Source organism: Mytilus californianus, unplaced genomic scaffold (assembly GCF_021869535.1).
Source record: "Mytilus californianus isolate M0D057914Y unplaced genomic scaffold, xbMytCali1.0.p SCAF_4, whole genome shotgun sequence".
Classification (NCBI taxonomy): domain Eukaryota; kingdom Metazoa; phylum Mollusca; class Bivalvia; order Mytilida; family Mytilidae; genus Mytilus; species Mytilus californianus.
The window spans coordinates 18363711-18385444 of NW_026262690.1; the positions used below are offsets into that span (position 1 = coordinate 18363711).

Consider the following 21734-nt stretch of genomic DNA (forward strand, 5'->3'; position numbering starts at 1 on the left):
CATGGTTTGTTGCCATGGTAACTCGTTAAATGTGAAATTTGTTTTTATTTTTCTGAATACCTAGTACCTTAGTCTAGTTAGGACAAATTTAAGAATATGTATGATCACTTTTAATATTTGGGCTGAATAAGGGCCTTATTGCCCCTACTCCTTTCTCTCTATGTGTTTCAATCCACTTTTTAAAAAATTTACAAAATTTTTCTCAATGTGTTTTGATCCCAGGCCAAGCCTTTTCAGAAATTTTATCAATGAGTTTTTGATCCACTACATTTGTACTTAGAAAATTTGCATTTTTTCTTATTGTGTGTTGATCTTCTAATTGAGAAAAACAAATATTTCCTATTACAACAACTGTTGATTCTATGAAAAACAAAATCATTAAATCATGTCTTGTTAGGTTTTAATGCCAAAACTTGCATTTTTCTTAGATAAATGATTACACTTCTGGTGTAAAAAGGACAGAGGTTCTGGCATAGAATCAGAACAATGTCATAAAATGAGATACTATCTCTTGGATTTAAGCTGTCTTGTCTCAATTAATGATCAGCAAAATTCATGTAAACTAACATGTTAGTCTGGTATATAAATGGATTCACACAGAAGGATGCCCTGTAAGCTGAACTTAAGTGTTTGGATGGAAATCAAGAATAAACTGTTGACACAGAGATATGTCTTGCCTGTATATAATTTTGATATTATAATACAAATATGAAATTAAAATACTTCATCGTGTAAACTTCGAAAAACATTCAAAGTCAATGGACAATCATTGAAGCTGAAGGGCCAAAAAATTGCTGTGGAAAAGAGCAATGACATTACTAAACCAACTGTATAACAAATACAATTGACTAATAGTAAGTGGTTCCCTTTAAACTAAACAACGTAAACGATGCAAAAGTTTCAAAGTCAATGAACCATGACTGAGAGGGCAGGTCATATATAATATCCATGGAAATGAGATGTGTAAATTCTAATCGCATTACAACTGAATACCAATATTATTGACTTAACACTAGTGGTTCATCTTAAAATGACCTAATAAAATTTAACATGTAAATTAAGCAAACTTTTAAAGTCAATAGACCATGACTGAGGGGACATGGCCAAATAATCTCCATGGTAATCATGGTACATGTAATGAAATGTGCCAATGCTAATACAACTGCATACAAAATAGCATCGACTTACCACTAGTGGTTCCCCATAAACTTACCTAGTCACATACTTGTATATTGTTGAAGCTTAGTCTCCAGAAACAGCATGCTTTAGTCTATTACCTACTTGACTTAATCAAGACAAGACAAAAATTAATATGAATAAGAATCTATGGTCTAGTGCAAAAAAAGGTAACATGTAACTATATCAACCAATTTAGAGGTAAATACTACTTTGGACTCATTTTAGCCCATATTTATTATAGGATTAAACACATTTTTTCTAGAGGTTATTGATGTGTAAACCGGGGCGATTAACTCACAAACTGAATAAAAGTCCAAAGGACTTTTATGTAAAGTTTGTGAGTTAGAGACCCGGTTTACACATCAATAACCTCTAGAAAAAATGTGTTTAATCCTTATAATTCTTAAGCCAAATATTTTTAATTAACATTTTTTTGTGTAAAGGCTACTATAATTACCATCAAATGAACAATTGGCAGGTCGTAACTAAGGAGTTGGCCGCCATATTGACTTTCTAAAATCCATAAATGTTCGATAAATGCAACGGAATCTAAAATAAAATAGCACCTACCTCCAAAACTTCATTTTATTTAGATATTATCCGAATTGAAAGCGTACAAGTAACGAAGTAATCTTTCCCTTGAAAGTTTTCATTCGTATGACGTCGTGTTTTGCCATGACGTAAACTCGCCAAATCATTCATGAAATTTCGCGGAATTTTATTTAAATTTTAATTTTATACATTTTCGAAGCTTTAGTGCATTTATTTAATTCATTTCTTGTTATAAATACATTAGAATAGAAACAACTGTTATGTATTTGTTTTTTTAATCTCAATTTGCTTAAATTCCCGGGATCCCTGCAAGCATGTGTATCGCGCATGAATAGATTACGAAAGTAGTTTCGGTAACATGGTTTATCGAAGTGTAAACCAACAGAAAAATTCTAATTAACCAATCCAATTCAAGTGTTTATAGATATGCAAATCATATAAGAATTATTGAAAGATCGACAAAGTGAAAGATTTTTTTTTTCTAGAGAAGCATATTTCAAGAGTGCAAGATCTCTGAATTTTGGCATATATGCATGTAAATACTTGATATACCAACTTAACACATTTTACAGAGAAAAATGGGTCTGTTATATATTATCATGTTTGATGGAGCAGGTTTACTATAAATTCAAGAAGGTTGAGCTTTTTAATTTGTCAATGATCAAATTAGAGATCAGAGCATGTGAATTGACACTTCTCACTGAAAACAAATGTCTACAGAAGAGAAAGTAAAACTATGCATTATACTTGTATAGACAAAATAGATTAATCTGATACTGACCAGCAGAAGTAACATATGTTGTAAACATAATACCTCAACAATTCATTTAACCTATCATACTACTACAATGTCAATATAAAGAAATCAATTGATTTGACTGACATTACAATTCTAAACAATATCATGTTTCTACAGACAAATATGTACATCAATAAAACATTGTATAGATACCAAATTCCTCTCCACAATTCGACAAAATAACTTGAACGAAATGCCTATGAATGTCATATGAACAAAACTGCATATTCCAACAATTATCTGAAATGGGGTCAGACAGGAGGACAACATGGGGATACAAATGTAACATATTGAATGAGTAGAATACATACCAATTAATCTGATACTAGTATACCACAAAGAGAAGAGAATTCCAAGGAACCTAACAATTTACACGTACCTGTGTGAATAAATACAAGATATAGGATATACTGTGTCAATGAGTTAGTAAAATTGCCATAGAAGGTGAGCCAAGTTCAATTAAAGAGTAAATGACATCATTTAACAATCTACTCTAATTATGACTTATAAAATAAGCATTGTGACAACAGAAATAGACAGGCAAATGCATCAATATGAAAGTTATCTATATGGCTACAAGCTTTAACTTTGACCTTTGATTTCTATCATTGTAACAATCAAAACCAAATATAAGTCAAATGGTGTTTGAATTTTTAGCTGTCATGTTCCTACAATTTTTTTTCTACTGAAATGCCATTATGACCTTTGACCTTGAAATTACAAATCGAATAGTTCCTCCTCTTACTGTGATCAAGCACTGTTCCAATTTAAAAACAAATTGGAAGCAGCTTTATGAAGTATATAATCTTTTTATAAAATGACCTTCTTTGACCTCAACCCTTGACCTCTGATCTAAAATCTATTAAACATCATGACCAAATATAAAATTAAATCTGGTGAAGACTATTTTTAATTCATTAGTTGATTGAATTGTTTGTTACTTGATTATTGTCCAGTGACAAATATTTCCTGCCAGGATGAAAACAAATTAAACAATAAATCCATTGGGTAGTTTTGCTGAGTGTGTTTATCAATAGTTATGGAAATGAGTGTCAAATTTGGACTGCAACAAACACAGAAGGTATTTAGTTTGTAATTTGTAGTAGTTATTTATATTTTGCCTTGCTATGGGTTACCTATGTGCCACTCAAGTAGTTGTGAAATTCAGAGAGCAATATTAAAAATCCCCATTTCAACTAAATGCAGCTGTATATTTAAACAAATTGCACTGCCATATAGAGACCCCCTCAGCAAGGGTCTTTCTTCCCAACTTGACAATTATCCACAGTGACCATATTTCCAAATGCCAGTAAACCCTAGGGTTGTAAATCATGGGCTCTATATTGTGCCTACAAGTGTTTTTATTATTCCCAACTTGACAATTATCCACAGTGACCATATTTCCAAATGCCAGTAAACCCTAGGGTTGTAAATAATGGGCTCTATTTTGTGCCTACAAGTGTTTTGTCACAAATAAAAACACATAGCATTCTTCCTGTATTAGATATGATTTATTGTAGCTTTCCTTTTCCTGATAACTCACCATTTACTTAGCCAGAAAATTATCAAGTAGATTATTGGAAATCAACCAAAACAAATTCTAGTCTGATTGATAGATAATGGATTCCTACACACCTGAATCTCAGGTATAAACAATCAATATCCATGCTTTACAGAGCAGGTGTTTATATATCTGTACTATACATCATAAGCTAAGAAAATATCAGTGTAGCAGAAGATCAGTATATTGCAGTTCTCCCTAAGGATGAGTAAAAACATGTTTTATTCAACCAATGCCAAGGACATTCATGTTTATATTCAGACTTATTGATTAAATTAAAAGTTCAGAATACCCTCTTTCCTGTGTTATGAATAATAGCTTTTCTATCCTTTCTAATGCAACTGGGACATGCAATTCTATTTTTCAGTTATCACATGTTCTGAAGTTGTTTTTTTCCAAAAGACTGTTTGTTAATAATGAAACAGTAAACAATTGAAATGTTATCAAATGTGCAGCCATTATATATCATCTGACTGCAGTATGGAAATCGGCTGAGTTTTAAGATTTTTATAATGAATATAAATATCAGAAGTGGTATGATTTAGTCGATGTAACAATTCTCCACCAGAGACCAAATGACATAGAGGTTAGCAACTATCATAGGGATAAATGCATGAACCTTTCAGCAGAAACAATTCTCCTTGAAATAAATGAAATGTTATGGTAAATTAACAGAAAAATGTTGTAACTGTTTAAAAATCCAAAGAAAAAGCTGAAATTTAAACAATTACATGTCTCTATAATCCCATTTTTAGCATTATTATTATATTAATCCCATTTTAGTGTGTCTAAATCTGGCTTAAGTGTATTCATAGAATCTAATACAAGCAATGCCCAGAGTTCCTACAATCAACACAAACTCTTTGAAGCTTTCAAGAAATTGAAAATGTATTGCCAAGGGAAAACTGAAAAAATATATTAAATGAAGTAATTCTGTCATACCTTTGTTAACAGTGGGAGATTTTGTGGGATATTATTATCTGAATTTCTAATATTGTCAAAGATAGACCATGCTGTAGTTCAATATATTTAAAATTTGTATTTTATCTAATTTTTTTAGGTGGTGGTGGAGGAAGGGGAGAAGAGTGGTAAAGATAATTTGAAAATTATATCAAATTATAAAATGCCAACAAATTAAAAAATGTCTATAAGATCTTCCATACTGAATGAATATGTAAATACAAGAAACCTTGAAGCGTATGTCTAAAATTGTACTATTGTTTGTGAAATACAAAACAATCTTGTGTAATATACTAGTAGCCACAGAAAAAAATGCAATAAAAAAAGAACTAAATTTTATAAATTTGTAGCATGTACTTGCAACCTACAATAAAACATGATGGATTCCTGTTAATCTTATTACAAATGCACATTTATAAGAATATTTAGTACATGTAATGATTAAAACATAAATCTTGTGCAGGCTTAAAGAGTGATGGATATTTATGTATTACATCTTTCATTTTCATTTAATTTTGTAATAGAATGAACAAATGCATTATGAGTGGTACTATAAAGAATCCCATCTCTTTTCTTTTATTATGACAAAATGTGTTTTAAACAGTACAATATTATTTGAATAATGGGAATACTCAACTTTCTTCAAAATGAACTCTAAAACATATTGGAGATCATACCACCTCTCCTTAATTTTATATCTATAAACTGAAGACAAATGTTCCTGGTCTAGAATACTACAATTGTAGGTCATATATCATTGAGACACTGCAGTTACAACCCAATGAAACAAAATACAAAATGACATTTAATAGAGGTCAACAACATTGGTTAACACATCATTTTTGCAGAAATCAGATCAAGTTTGAAGAAAAAAAAACAGGAACTGTAGATTTGTCCATTTAATGGATTGAGAAAAAAGTTCTATTTTGTTGGATACATGATTTCTTGGTCATTACTGATTCTGAATATAAACCTTTCGGAAATTGGATTTTTTTGAATATTCAAAATCCTAGTTCACCTAATAAAAACCATGAAAATTAGAGCTGAATGAATAACAACGAGTCAACAGTTACTTTTTAACTAATGGTTATCAAGATTTTGTAAAGTGCTTGGATTCTTAAATAATCCATCATTCTGTATGCTGTGACAAAGTCAAATGAGTTTTCAGCCAACTTAAATGGATGGCAAGTTATCAGTTATATCAACTAAAATTACCAAGTATTTATACAGAATTGCAATTGATTTGCATAACTTTTCATGATCATTCAAATGAACATGTTTATATAATTGTCTCTTATGTTTATAACTTATTTTACAAATAAAAATGTTTGATGCATCAGACCGTGATTTACAAGGGAAGGATAACTACAGTATTAGTCAATTTTTATTACAGATTGTACTGCATGTACATTTGAGTTTATGGGTAAAACCAAGAATATGTGTTCATAAGACACCATGCTAGTACAAATACAGGTTCAGTGAACCATAAATCTATGGCAAAACGCTATTTTGGCATATAAATTAAAAGGCCACCAATATTATGGGTCTTCAACACAGCGAGAAAATCCTGCAACGGGAGGCAGGCTAATCAGCTGGCCCCTAAATAATAATGTATACTAGTTCAGCGATAATGGTTCTCTTCATAATGAACGTTTGTACAAAGTTTCAAGTTGATGTGAACACAATCTAACTCAAACCAAAACTTTAATCTACCTTAAGAAAATCTAAGTTCAAACTTTAACCTGGTATGCAACAGATCAGTAAACCGAAAAACAAAATGCCCCTGTACTATAATCCTCAGCAAGGAATACAAAATTTAACCTTTACAGTTATCTGAAAAGAATGCTATTTGTCTGGATTCTTTTTTACTATTACGTAGATTTTGAATACTTTTCTTAAATGTAGGATTTACAAAATGTAAATAGTGACAACTGATTTCATTGCCTTCATATTGTCATATCGGAAAAATGTTAAAATATTGAAAATTGAGCTACATCCTACAAATCATTTAAGAACACAGAAAATGAAAATGAACTTTTATCAGAAGATGGTATTATAATGATTCAAAACAATTTTATTTAAACCTACCTTGAATTTTTTTTTTACTTCCAATAAATCAAAAAGAACACTGTGCACTAATAACTAAGCCAACATTATATATAATGGAGAAGACTCGATATAACAAATAAATCAAACATATAGAGAATAAAAATATCTGACATCAATATATGTCTCTTTTTTCATCACTGCTATCTGAGAACACAAACTTTCAGTATGACCATTGCATGGTAAATCAGGATAATCTGATCTGTACAATTAGTCTGTTGAGGATGTAAATAGTTAATTAAAATTCATCTTCAGTATTGATCTCAACAGAATTTTATATAAATTGTCCTTTCATTCTTTTAACTCTTACATAATTATTAATGACAAAAACAATTGCAGTCTTTTATATCAAGATAGGACATAGATCAATACTTTCTTCCAAAAAAAACCTCAAGATTGGATTGAATAAAGGTGATCTCTTTCCCCCAAAAAAACCTCGTCTATATCAAGATTGGATTGAATAAAGGTGATCTCAGACCTTACACTTCTATTGATATATTGCTCTTGGGAAATTAATGGAAAATCAAGTAATTAGCTAGTATTCACCCTATGTTTAAATAAATGCTGGAAAGGATAATTTACTGGACATCAAACAGCTGATTAAAGTCTACAACTCATCATTGTAAACTTAATCAATTTAGACTTTTTTTTTTATCAATTTCCAATACACTTTTATTAGCTGAGCAGTTAAATTTAAGGTTCCAACAATCATAAAAAGCATAGTTTCAGCCAATCAGAAAAAGCCTTGTTTAAGCCAATCAGTAAAAGCATTGTTTGAGCCATAACCATCATGTCTGTAATCTTATAAGCACCAATGTCCATGCCTGTAATCTATCTAGAATCCAAGTTGCATTGTTCTCATCATTATTATTGACAAGTTTTGTCATTTTTGCTTCATTATTCAAAAGAATCACATGGCCTGTATTTACCAAACTGATAAACAAAGTATTATAATACAGTCAACACACTGTATTGTTCTTATCTTTATAGGTATTTTCATCTGCGGGGAGTGAGTTTTGTGGTTGCCATTTTGACAACAGTTTCAGGGGTGGTAAAATTGCAGCTAAATATGAGTGATAAAATTGTATTCAACTCTAAAAATGTCATATTTGCAAACATACATGTAATTGTTTGATAAAACCTTTATCAGATATTTTGTATGCATCATTAGTTATTCAACTTCCCTGACTTTTCCAATCTTTCATTCTAAATATTCAGACAGAATATTTTCTCCAACATTATTATAATTCAGGGAACATTTAAGGAAACTAAGACAAGACCTATATGTTCAGTGGACCCTGAATTGGGGTCAAAACTCTTATTTGGCTTAAACTTAGAAAGATCATATCATAGGGAACATGTGTACTAAGTTTCAAGTTGATTGGACTTCAACTTTATCAAAAACGACCTTGACCAAAAACTTAAACCTGAAGCCGGACAGACGGATGGATGCACAGACTAGAAAACATAATGCCCTTACTACTATCGTAACCAACTACAAATATCTAAATTTCTTTTCACAAGGGTTACAATTTCCACATTATATATATCCTCAAAAACTACAGCTATCGATATCGTGAGAAGAAAGAAATACCACTTAGATAAAGACTGCAGTGTTTGACTTACATCAGTATTGACAGATAGATAACAAAGAGCTTGTCAATGTCTTAAGTAACACTACTTAGTACTGACACAGCTCTGACAAACTCGTCAATACTTTGGTGAATAGTGGTCCTACATATAATACTAACATATCCACTTTCATTAAGGGCAAAGGTTGTTTTATTTTTATTATCAAATTGTCTTTCATATCTATCATAAGATTCTCTGAGTCTGCAATGACAACTTATTCAAGGACATTTAATCAAGTTCTTTGTGAATTCTCAGGAGGGATTTGGAAACTATTAGCTCCTATTATGAGTAAAAACAGATGTGGGACAGCCAATATTAGACAGAAACCCAAGTACAAAATAACCAAATTTAGCCTGTATAACTCAGATATCATCTTTGCTCAATTGTTTAAGATGTCATTTTAAGTTCATAAATACAAATGATGAAACATTCATGAACTAAGAAATTTATCCTATTTTCAACTGTGTCTGGAATCTCCAAATGCAAAAAGTTAAACATGTAGATTATATGGATCCTCATTTAAAACAATGCAGGATATCCAACTGCTCTTAGGGTTGTTAATCCTATTTTAAAATTACAGAAAGAAAGAAAGAAAAAAAAAAAAAAAAAAAAAACATGCTACATACAACTTTATAATTTTATGTTATTTGCTCAAATTTGAGCTACCTAATATTCAACCCTCCTCTCCCTCAACTATATAACTAATCCAGCTAAAATTGAGCAGGTTTACCCATTTCCTGCCTACTCTATAATTTAGTCCTAAAAAATTAAACAGAGTTAAAAGCCATCTGGTTGAATTATACCCAACATTTCCTGTATTCAATCAAGAGTAAAACTCATGACATTGTTAAGCTCTTCTAATTACACAATCTTACCAAAAATCGTCTAAATATCGGAAAAGAAGGCTGACACAGTCAACTAGTTTTAATGAAACTGTCAGTGGTCAAGGCAGTAATTTATAGAAAAGTACACTTCACATTTCAAACAAAACAAAAACCTGATATAAGATCTGTAATTACTAGGGTTACTCATTCCACAATTATAGACTAAATATCAGCATACTATTGTTCAATGTCTACTTAAAAGAAGAAAAACCACATTAAAACTCCTATATTGTCTGTGCTATTCTTTACACATTTATAGAATGACTAAACATCAGTTCATTAAAATCAGTACAGAAACTGTTATTTTCAAGGAAAGATGAAAACTGCATAAAGTGAGCAGTACAAGTCAGAATAAATTTTACTGTCTTTACCTATGTTTGCTTTATCAGGCCTATACTAGTGTATACAAAATGTAAGTAAAAGTTTATATGTTTGAGGTCTAGGTCATGTCATATTAACTGGCTGAAAAGTTCTCATCATGAACTTCCTAAATACATATTTTGTTGTTCTATGTAAAGGTGGCAATAAGATACTGAGGAAGTAATGCAAATTTTTGATGCTGCCTTTGAAAAGTAATACCAATGTCTCACCTGGCGAATCATGGCTCATTACAAGAGAAACCACAAGAGTTACTAAACATTCAAAGAGGTAAACACCTTTATGAAACACCCACCATAAGTACAAATTAATTCATCACTCTATATATTCAGTATGCCATACAGATATAAATATAACTCTGTTAAACTCATTAGTTACTACTGTTTTTCTGATCATAGTTTATATTTATATTCCTTTAGCTGGTTTTTACTATCTCTGATATATCTAAATGCTTTACTTATTGAACTCTGATTATGAGGATGATAGATGGAAGATCTTCTTCAAAACAATGAAAGAAATGGGCTTGCTGTAATTCAATAGCAAAAATGAGTAAATCTTAAAGAGACTTCTTTGAACATTGAATCTAGCTAAATGAAGCTTGGAATAATATTGCATAATATTGAACACACTGCATTCACATGTAATTTAATTTCTTATTCAGACTTTATTAAGTGGGTATTATGTTGAAATTTACTTTTAATTATGCATTCTAAAACACTAAGACATACATTTTGCATTTGAAGTCCAAAAGTTCAATTAATATTTTTGGTTCATCTTGACAGAGACTATTGTGAAAAAAAGGTTTGCATACAACCTAAATTCTTTCAATATTTTTACATTCAAAGGGAAATGAACTCTTTACCCCATGAGGAATGTAAAATTGAAATAATAAAAAAAGAAATCAATTTTTTTCCCCAGGAAATCAGGAAGTGATTATATATAAACCTTGAAATGTCTCATATTCTTAATTTGATCATCATAAAACAATGTTTTACTGTTTTTTGAGTTGAGCTCTAACAACATTTATCAAAAAAAAACTTAACATTGAACTGATTGAACCATGAAAATAAAGTTTGTGTCAAAAAATATGTTCACTATACAACAATTGTATATACCAAATGCAGCTGATCTATTACTAATAGTAACTGAGAATCTGACATAAACATGAAAACTTACTGTTGATCAATGAACCATGAAAATGAGGTCAAACAAAGTGACGGCCATAAGAAAAACATGTAAGACAAGTAATCACATAACCATACACCTATATTTGATCACATTCACCTTATAAATTATCACTGAACCACGAAGATGAGTTAAAAGAAAAAAGACCCCCCTTTCAGGCAGAAAAGTAGCCTTGAAACTGTCCAAGGCATGAAACTCATTGAATCATGTATTTTTGAAGGGCAAATATTAAATGAAAATTATTGGCTGATGGAATATACACATGAAAACAATGCTACAGACAAAATATAGTTGATATATAGTAACCGAGACACTGACATGAACGAAAACTTTTAATTTTATCATTAGGCAATTAAAATGATGTCAATATCAGCCAACTCCTGTCGGACAGATTTATACACCTTATAACTGGTTTATCCAACAAATATATTTGCCTTATTATTCTTGTAACTGAGAAAATGGCTAATTATGGAAATCAATGTTGTTCATGAAAAAAGGTAGAGGTCAGGTGACATCTGTCAGACAGGCATTTACACTTTACAAAATTTCTATATACCAAATACAGTTAATCTTTTTCTCACATTACCAAGGAAACTTTTTGCATGCATAAGCCTGAAAACTAGTAATTGGTCATTGAAAAGAGGTCAAGGTCAAGTGATTCTTATTCATTATACCTTACAATGATTACATTGACAAAAATAAGCTGAACTATTACTCATTATACTAAGAAACTGACCTACTGAAACTCAATATTGACACAAGAAGGCAATTGAAGCATGGAAATGAAGTTAAAGACATCTTTACCACAAACACTTATATGCATATATTGATTGTCCTAAATTACAACTCCCCTACCTTCTGAAATATTAGGTTTTATACAATAAGTTAAAGTCTATTTTGTGTAATAGCCTAAAAATGTAAGGCAAGACAAATTTCAAAATAATTGTTTCTATACCTGCAATTCTTGTTGACTCATTTGAATCCTTAAACATAATTTTCTGAACTGGAGTGACCTCAGAAAACAGGAATTATACAAATCTTTTAGACCTGCCACATTATCACTGTATAATGTACACAGTCAGTGACACCTAAAATACAAAAATATCTCACTGTAAAGACTCTGCCAAGACTTTCACTTCCTATTTTCTGTGCCAAGAATCAATGTCGTATATGACTGAATATCAATGACGTTCTGTACAAGAAGTATAATAACACTTTCCTTCGTTTAATGTCAAATACATATTCCCTTGTGTCAAATATTGATAAATCCAACCAGTTAATTTGTATTTTTTCTAACACTCTTTAGGATATAATAGAGCATGCATAGGCTTAAAGGTTAAATGCAACAGTTTTTAACTATTCACTCATTTATCAACTTTCAGAACAGAAATGACTCTTCATAAGTTTCAGTCATTCAAACTGCTATATTCTTGACATATCATCTAAGTTGAGCATTTCAAATGTGAAAGATTGGACAAAAGTATGTGTATAGCAATTACAAAAGGATTAATACCCCTCGTTTTTTGTGGGGTTCATGTTGCTTAGTCTTAAGTTTTCTATGTTATGTTTTGTTTACTGTTGTTTGTCTTTTGGTCTTTTTCTTTCTTTTGCAATAGCATTGTCTGTTTATTTTCACTTTATGAGTTTGAATGTCCCTTTGGTATCTCTCTTTTAAATGATGTAAAAATGTTTAAATGTATAAAATAACAATATAGTTATCCTTTGGTTGGCCATTACAACGATTATAATCAGATACAGGGCACATAATTCTATAACTGTATAACCCTGAAAGATTACAATGACTTATACAAGGTTAATATTGAAACCTTTAGCACAACACTCTTCGGGATCAGGGGTTGCCGCCAAAGTTTTCTCTTCCAAAAGCTTTTATAAATAGACATAAAATGCTTCGCTGGGCGCAGCTTGATACGACCGCAGAGGTCGAACCCAAAACAGTTGGGGCAAGTATGGACACAACATTCAAGCCTGATACAGCACTGAATTTGGATTGTGACTAAATATTTGACACAGCATAGGTTTCTGACACAGAATGAATGTGGTCTAAGAACTTAAATTTTTTTAATTTACCTATTCAAACCATATCATTATTATTTGCTTTTATATATTAATCAGAAATAACCAATTTAAAATATCAGAAACAACCAATTTAAAATGGAAAATTTTAAAGAAAAAAAAGGAAAAAAAATACCCCCCCCCCCCAAATTTTTTGAACCCCCTTATGATTCATCACCCCCAAACTCAATCCCAGCCTTCCCTTTGTGGTATGGTACCTTGCAGTACAATTTCAGAGAGATCCATACACTTGAACACAAGTTATTGTCTGGAAACTAGAATAAACAGCTGCGCCATGGGCGCATGATACGCCCGTCGTCTTGTGTGTGAATTTTTATGCAATAAGCATAAATAGTTTCTGACATACGGCGTGACATGCGAAAACCCCCTTTTTTTTTTTAACAAAAAACTCAATATCTCTAAAATAAAATTTTGAATCAAAACCAAAAAGTATACAGATCTTTAGATTAATATAACTAAGAAGTGTGTAAAATTTTAAGCAATAATCATAAATCGTTTTTGAGATACGGCGCAACATGTGAAATCCCCCCCTTTAAAAAAAAAATTAATCAATATCTCAAAAATAAAATTTTGAATCAAAACCAAAAAGTATACAGATCTTTAGATTAATATAACTAAGAAGTGTGTAAAATTTTAAGCAATAATCATAAATCGTTTTTGAGATACGGTGCAACATGTGAAAAACCCCTCCCCCTTTTTTTACAAAATACTCAATAACTCAAAAATAAAATTTTGAATCATCACCAAAAAGTATACAGATCTTAAGGTCAATATAACTAAGAAGTGTGTAAAGTTTTAAGCAATAATCATAAACTGTTTTTGAGATACGGCGCGACATGTGAAAAACCCCTCCCCCTTTTTTAACAAAATACTCAATATCTCTAAAATAAAATTTTGAATCATCACCAAAAAGTATACAGATCTTAAGATTAATATAACTAAGAAGTGTGTAAAGTTGAAAGCAATAATCATAAATTGTTTTTGAGATACGGCGCGACATGTGAAAAAAAACACACACCTGTTTTAGTTACTAAGTCCCGTAACTCAAAAAGTTTTAATCTAATTTTCACCAAAAAGTATACAGATCGTTTGACCATCATAAGAAACAACTATATTAAGTTTCATGAAATTTGGATAAGTCATTCTCAAGTTACGGGGCGACATGTTTACGCCGGACAGACAGACGGACAGACGGACGGACGCCGGACATTTGTATACCATAATACGTCCCGTCAAAAATTTGACGGGTGTATAAAAATGCTTGTTTTTTGGCCCCTTTTTGGCCACAAATTCCTAAACGTTTAAGGCAATTACCCTTAATCTTAAACCCAGCTTTCCCTTTGTGATATGGAACCTTGTAGTACAATTTCAGAAAGATCCATACACTTACACACAAGTCATTGTCCTGAAACTAGAAAAATGCTTGTTTTTTTTCCCCTTTTGTGCCCCTAATTCCTAAAATCTTGAGGCAATTACCCCCAAAATCAATCCCAGCCTTCCCTTTGTGGTATGGTACCTTGCAGTACAATTTCAGAGAGATCCATACACTTGAACACAAGTTATTGTCTGGAAACTAGAAAAATGCATATTTTTGGCCCCTTATTCCTAAACGTTTTGGGCAATTACACCCAAACTAAATTCCAGCTTTCCCTTTGTGATATGGAACCTTGTAGTACAATTTCAGAAAGATCCATACACTTACACACAAGTTATTGTCATGAAACTAGAAAAATGTTTGTTTTTTTCCCATTTTTTGGCCCTAATTCCTAAAATCTTGAGGCAATTACCCCCAAAATCAATCCCAGCCTTCCCTTTGTGGTATGGTACCTTGCAGTACAATTTCAGAGAGATCCATACACTTGAACACAAGTTATTGTCTGGAAACTAGAAAAATGCTTATTTTTGGCCCCTTTTTCCTAATCGTTTTGGGCAATTACACCCAAACTATATTCCAGCTTTCCCTTTGTGATATGGAACCTTGTAGTACAATTTCAGAAAGATCCATACACTTACACACAAGTTATTGTCATGAAACTAGAAAAATGCTTGTTTTTTGCCCCTTTTTTGGCCCCTAATTCCTAAAATTTGGAGGCAATTACCCCCAAAATCAATCACAGCATTCCCTTTATGATATGGAACCTTGTGGTACAATGTCAGAGAGATCCATATACTAACACACAAGTTATGTCTGGAAGTTACAAAAATACTTATTTTTGGCCCCTAATTCCTTAACTGTTGGTACCATAACCCCCAAAATCAATCCCAACCCAACCTATTTCATAGAGATCCATTTACTTAAACTAAAGTTAGAGTGTGAAAACCAATGTGTCTTCGGACGACGACGTCAACGCCATACCAATATACGACCGCAAAATTTTTTTGCGGTCATATAAAAAACTGATGTAGCAACACAAATAATACATAATGAAGGGGTCATTATTAATCTTCGAAATTTTATAATGTGATGTGCCTAAAAATATTCATTTTGTATAAAATGTTATATTAAAACTCTTTCTATATGAAATTTGTATTATTCTGGTCAAATAAAAAAAAATAAAAATAAAAATCTGAAAGCCAATTAATACCCTTCATACTCCTTCAATGCTATAGGTAAGAATAGAAAAATGAGAAAAATAGATAACTAGAGGCTCTAAAGAGCCTGTGTCGCTCACCTTGGTCTATGTGCATATTAAACAAAGGACACAGATGGATTCATGACAAAATTGTGTTTTGGTGATGGTGATGTGTTTGTAGATCTTACTTTACTGAACATTCTTGCTGCTTACAATTATCTCTATCTATAATGAACTTGGCCCAGTAGTTACAGTGGAAAATATTTTGTAAAAATTTACCAAAATTTACAAAATTTATGAAAATTGTAAAAAATTGACTATAAAGGGCCAATAACTCCTTAAGGGGTCAATTGACAATTTTAGTCATGTTGACTTATTTGTAGATCTTACTTTGCTGTACATTATTGCCGTTTACAGTTTATCTCTATCTATAATAATATTCAAGATAATAACCAAAAGCTGCAAAATTTTCTTAAAATTACCAATTCAGGGACAGCAACCCAACAACGTGTTGCCTGATTGGTCTGAAAATTTCAGGGCAGTTAGATCTTGACCTAATAAACAATTTTATCCTCGTCAGATTTGCTCTAAATGCTTTGGTTTCAGAGATATGAGCCAAAAACTGCATTTTACCCTATGTACTATTTTTTAGCCATGTTGGCCATCTTGGTTCGCAGGTGGGATCATCGGACACATTTTTTAAACTAGATACCCTAATGATGATTGTGGACAAGTTTGGTAAAATCTGTCTTAGTAGTTTCAGAGGAGAAGATTTTTGTAAAAGATTACAAAAATTTACGAAAAATGGTTAAAAATTGATTATAAAGGGCAATGACTCCTTAAGGGGTCAACTGACCATTTTGGTCAAGTTGACTTATTTGTAGATCTTACTTTGCTGAACATTATTGCTGTTTACAGTTTATCTCTATCTATAATAATATTCAAGATAAAGACCAAAAACGGCAAAATTTCCTTAAAATTACCAATTCAGGGGCAGCAACCCAACAATGGGTTGTCTGATTCATCTGAAAATTTCAGGGCAGATAGATCTTGACCTGATAAACAATTTTACCCCCATGTCAGATTTGCTCTAAATGCTTTGATTTCAGAGATATAAGCCAAAATCTACATTTTACCCCTATGTTCTATTTTTAGCCATGGTGGCCATCTTGGTTGGTTGGCCGGGTCACCGGACACATTTTTTAAACTAGATACCCCAATGATGATTGTGGCCAAGTTTGGTTAAATTTGGCCAAGAAGTTTCAGAGGAGAAGATTTTTGTAAAAGTTAACGGACGACGGATGCCAAGTGATGAAAAAAGCTCACTTGGCCCTGTGGGCCAGGTGAGCTAAAAATGAAGTGGGAGAAGGAGTAATGTGGTTGCCTCTACGTCAACGGTATAGAACCTAAATATGAAATTTAATTCTAAAAACATATATAGGTTCTTCAGAAATACACGAAGGCATTATATTGTCGAAATCCGGATATGGTGTACAAATTTTTTTCTGGCAATCTTCAGGCGACGATTTAACAATGACCTTGACGACAATACCGATGGTAACATTCATTACATTACAATAATGGTAAGGGGAGATAAATCAAACGTGTTTACGTAGATCCGTTTATATATATATATATATATATATACACATGATATATGATCAGATCAGTTTTCAAAACTAGGATCAGTGACAGGTCAGATCTGTTAAATGGTCGACATTGGTCTGTCATAAATGTTTCAAGAGAATCAAGAATGTGTCCATAGTACACGGATGCCCCAGTCGCACTATCATTTTCTATGTTCAGTGGACCGTGAAATTGGGGTCAAACATCTAATTTGGCAATAAAATTAGAAAGATCATATCATATCATAAGGAACATGTGTACTAAGTTTCAAGTTGATTGGATTTCAACTTCATCGAAAACTACCTTGACCAAAAACTTTAACCTGAAGCAGGACAAACGGACGAACAAACAGAAAAACATAATGCCCCTCTACTATCGTAGGTGTGGCATAAAAACAATGATGTCAAATACATTGCCAGTCAACATGGATAGGTATGTAATAAGTGAATGACAAGTTTTTATAATATACATTATTATAATAATCAAATTAACATCAACATGGTCAATTATATACAAGTATAGACTAAAATTGTACATTTTTCAACAAGGTTGATAAGTGGCTGCCAACCCACATTAAAGGGAAAAGACTGCTCTGTTTTTTTATTGTCTTTACTTCAAACATAGAAGTTTGAGATATGGCGAGACATGTGAAAAAAAAAACACACACCTGTTTTAGTTACTAAGTCCCGTAACTCAAAAAGTTTAACTCTTATTTTCACCAAAAAGTATACAGATCGTTTGACCATCATTAGAAACAACTATTTTAAGTTTCATGAAATTTGGATAAGTCATTCTCAAGTTACGGTGCCACATGTTTACCCCGGACAGACAGACGGACGGACACCGGACATTTGTATAACATAATACGTCCAGTCAAAAATTGACGGGCGTATAAAAACTTATTTTAGGATCGGGTCCATTCAAATTTATGTTTATATTATTAATATTTCCATCACTCCACATGCAAATAGAGGATAATGTCATTCCTAACATTTCCAAAATATTTAGTTAATTTTCTTTATCACTTCTGAATCTGAACCAATTTTTGTCAAATAAATTTTCTTTTAAATATTTTCCAAAAACTAAATTTTTACCAAAAATATATTTGATCAACTTCACTGACTTTGTTAACCAGTTTCAAATCTGAAAATTTGATGATCAAATGGAAGAGAATGTGATCTTTTACTTAATGTTTTGGGGGAATTTATTCTTATCTCCTCTCCCATCTCCCCCCCGAATTTTTTTTAAAATGAGGTGAGATGCATGTGAAATTTTATCACTTTGATATTTTAAACTTTAATCTCAAACAGTTCAATTGAAGTGATTTTTGTCATTAGAACCAGGGGCAGCGACTCTTTTCACAAAAAATCTTACGATTAAAATTGATCGTAAGTTATACTGAAGTGTGTATGACTTACGAGTATTTTTACTCTTAAGATTTTTTGTAAAAAGAGCCGCTGTTTCACAAAGCTGTCTTAGGATGGTTTTACAACATATCTTAGTTCTAAGTTGGTTTCACAAAGTGGTTCTAACTTAGGAACTCTCTTAAAGTTGTTCATAAAGTTAGGACTACACGAGAGGTGTCTTATGATGGTCTTAGGATATCCAAAAGAGTTTGAAGCTCTGATTCTGTGAAATTTGGACTCCTTTTCCTGCTCATAACTAAATCTATATAGGTTGACAGATTATCAAAATGATTTATCAACAATGAACATTCGATGTATTTATAGCAAGAATGCACGATTTTATCCTTTAACCTTATTATAACCGATAAAGTGACAAATTGAATTCAACTCACTTGTACAAACTAGAGGCTCTCAAGAGCCTGTGTCGCTCACCTGTATTTACTGATGCTTTGGAAATCATGTAAAATAAGGTTAAAATCATAATTAATAGTATTAGATATTAGATATTATAATGATATCTAAGATAATAACAAAAAACTGCAAAATTTCTGTAAAATTACTAACTCAGGGGCAGCAACCCAACAACGGGTTGTCAGATTCGTCTGAAAATTTCAGGGCAGATTAATCTAAATCTGATGAACATTTTTGCCACCTGTCAGATTTTGCTCTAAATGCTTTAGTTTCAGAGATATAAACCAAAAACTGCATTTTACCCCTATGTTCTATTTTTAACCAAGTCGGCCATGATGGTTGGAAGGCGGGGTCATCGGACACATTTTTTAAACTAGATACCCTAATAATGATTATGGCCAAGTATGGTTAAATTTGTCTCAGTAGTTTCAGAGAAGATTTTTGTAAAAGATTACAAAAATTTCCGAAAAATTGTTAAAAATTGACTATTAAGGGCAATAACTCCTAAAGGGGTCGACTTACAAATTTGGTCATGACAACTTATTTGTAGATCTTACTTTGCTGATCATTATTGCTGTTTACAGTTTATCTCTATCTATAATAATATTCAAGATAATAATCAAAAACTGCAAAATTTCCTTAAAATTCCAATTCAGGGGCAGCAACCCAACAATAGGTTGTCAGATTTGTCTGAAAATTTCAGGGCAGATAGATCTTGACCTGATAATCAGTTTAACCCCATGTCAGATTTGCTCTAAATGCTTTGGTTTCAGAGATATAAGCCAAAATCTACATTTTACCCTTATGTTCTATTTTTAGCCATGGCGCCCATCTTGGTTGGTTGGCGGGGTCATCGACACATTTTTTAAACTAGATACCCTAATGATGATTGTGGCCAAGTTTGGTTAAATTTGGCCCAGTGGTTTCAGAGGAGAAGATTTTTGTAAAAAGCTAACGACGACGGACGACGACGATGACACCGACGGACGACGGACCCAAAGTGATGAGAAAAGCTCACTTGGCCTTCGGGCCAGGTGAGCTAAAAATGAATTGTCATCATTTTATTCTTTTTTTTTTATTTTGTATTTGAAAATTCATATGTATATTGGTGTATTATTAATAGATTATTTATATAAATTACACTTATTTTTTATATCAATTTGTCAAATTATCTAATTATGGAATATTTTAATCAATACGTTTACTGTAGTAATTTATGGGAAACAGATACATTTACATGAATTTTTCCATAAATCCATATTAATATTTAAAAATTTAAAGAACTTGCGACAGGTTTAGGATATCTTTGCTAAGATCATCCTATGACAACTTCAAGGCCAGGTTTGAGATATGTTAAAAGTCTTTTCTCATCAATCATAGATTGAAATGCTTCCACTTATACTTATCATTAGCTAGATTTGAAGAGAACAATCATTTAGTTGGAAAGGTCAATGCAATTGTAATGAAAATCATGTCATGATGATCCTTAAGTTTTGTTGTTCACTTTATTATATAGTACTCTATATCTTGGTTTTGGTAGTAACTTAATTTAGATGTTAAAAGACATTAATCAAATTAACAGAATTTACTGAAAGAATTAAGTAAATTTAAGAATGAATGTCAACAAATTTACTGTTCTACAAGTTGAAACTGGTTCATATTTAATTCATCATCAAAATAAAAGTACATTTTTGGTCAAAGAAGTTATTCAAAATTTTAGAACAATTATCATGTGATTTTGTCATGTGAAAACTTTACATTAATATTTTAAATTAAATTCCATTATATTAAATTATCAAACCTGAACATTCATTACCAAATATAAAATAACTGAATAATTCATATTTCCAATTAAGTGGTTTTTTTTTTATAAAGTACAATTATTTCATCTATAGGTATACTATAATTTTCCCTAATTAAATTCTATCCCATTTTCAATGTTCATTTCATTATAGTGATTGTCAAACGAATCTTACCAGCTTTCTGGAATATAAACTCCCAAAGCTATAGCATACACTATATTACAATGTATATCTTGTGAGTATTGCTAATCAGGATGGCAGCATTTATGTGGGGTAAGAAACATAACAACTTCTCTTCTAATACCTAATGATCTTTGTTGATTGAACCTTTAACCTTTATTTGTTATACACTGGTACAATGTACTCAAAACAATCCAACTATATTATATCAAACTTATTGTTATTTAAACCCAAATGCTATAAACAAATTCTTAATATAAACTATTGGCAAAATAATGATAGGTATTTTAAGCCTTTGATCATAGACTATATATCTGGTGAGAGAGATAAGAATCCCCATTGATAATTAATCAATGCATTATACATTGCAGACTTTATTACTAATAAATTACCTTCATTTGTTTTC

At 31.5% G+C, this 21734-nt stretch overlaps 1 protein-coding gene across 1 annotated transcript in view; it reads right to left on the bottom strand.

Annotated features, from left to right (window-relative positions):
* The window catches only part of LOC127737603 (Na(+)/H(+) exchanger beta-like), a 127211-nt gene that overhangs the window by 80190 nt on the left and 25287 nt on the right, over window positions 1-21734 (bottom strand). Inside the window, exon 3 of the mRNA XM_052248443.1 lies at window positions 12192-12324. The gene's annotated coding sequence lies outside the window, so the exon portion shown is untranslated. The remainder of the gene's footprint in view (window positions 1-12191; window positions 12325-21734) is intronic.